This window comes from Benincasa hispida, chromosome 8 (assembly GCF_027475165.1).
Source record: "Benincasa hispida cultivar pf3 chromosome 8, pf3_genome.v1.1, whole genome shotgun sequence".
NCBI classification, from domain to species: domain Eukaryota; kingdom Viridiplantae; phylum Streptophyta; class Magnoliopsida; order Cucurbitales; family Cucurbitaceae; genus Benincasa; species Benincasa hispida.
The window spans coordinates 19,322,161-19,323,353 of NC_143485.1; the positions used below are offsets into that span (position 1 = coordinate 19,322,161).

Sequence of the window (1,193 nt, forward strand, 5' to 3'; positions counted from 1 at the left end):
CACATATCCCCATCTGCAAAATCAAATATTAACTCCCAAATGGGCATAAACTCCACCTCCATCATGAGACCGTCATAATATGACTATCTCAATCTAGATTGTTCTTATAAATTCGAAGTATTTTCTCTCTCATAATACATCATTAAGAGTGAAAATCTATCAGCCACATTGTGACGACCTCACAAAATAATTTCTTGTGATTACCTCCATCATAAGGCCGTCATAGTGTGATTATCTAAACTTAGGTTGTTATTATAAATTCGAAGTACTTTCTCTCCTATACATCATCAAAAATAAAAATCTGTCAGCTACAATGTGACGACCTCACGGAATAATTTCTTGCCTCCAAGACCCACAAATAAAAAGGCAAGAAAGGGTTAATTGGGAGTAAGAAGATGATGACTGATCAGTCTCTCTACCACACACAAGCATGAAGCATCATCACTCGCTCATTTCCCATCATCAAATCTCAATCATATGTTATTTAAGTATACATATAATGTCCCACTAGAATCCCACTCTTTCTACATCTCTTTCTCACATCTCAAACCAACCATCACTCTCACAGGCATTTTCACAAACATCTTGCCTGCAACCCACCATCTGATATCACAATAAATGGACGAGAAATGGAATCTATCAAAGAAGGAGGGTTCAGGAAGTAGTTACCATCATTCTTCCACGAATGCCAAGTCGTCATTCCTGAGAAGTGGGTCGACCTCCAAATCGCCATTGCTGCGATGTTCTTCACAGAAAAGCTTCCCAGCTTCTAATTCCAAGAGCCCCCATGATCTTCCTCGTAGTTACTCCCAGAAAAGCTCTTCTAATTCCATTGGACGAAAGTACAGCAGCTTGGCCAAGGAACAGAAGGCTCGATTCTATATTATGAGACGCTGCGTTGCGATGCTCGTTTGTTGGCACAAACATGGAGATTCGTAAGAAAAGAAAGGAGAATCGATCCGGGTTTTCCCCATTTTCCCTTCGATTCTGAGATTTGATTTCTTTACCACCTTCATCAGAATTGGATCTTGAGATCCTTTGAGAAATTGATGTAAATTATTCTGCAACCCCATCGAGAAGAAGGGGTGGGGAACTCTGTTTTCTTCTATTCAATTAGATTCAAATTGTAATTACATTGATGAGTTGATGAACTTCAATGCAATCAGATCGATCTCCTCCGCTTGAATTTCTTA

The 1,193-nt window shown here is 39.3% G+C and overlaps 1 pseudogene across 1 annotated transcript; it reads left to right on the plus strand.

Annotated features, from left to right (window-relative positions):
• The first annotated feature begins 487 nt into the window (after window positions 1-487).
• Window positions 488-1,193, plus strand: LOC120082667 (small polypeptide DEVIL 11 pseudogene; annotated as a pseudogene). Its single transcript, XR_016531096.1, has one exon. The product of XR_016531096.1 is annotated as a small polypeptide DEVIL 11 pseudogene (transcript).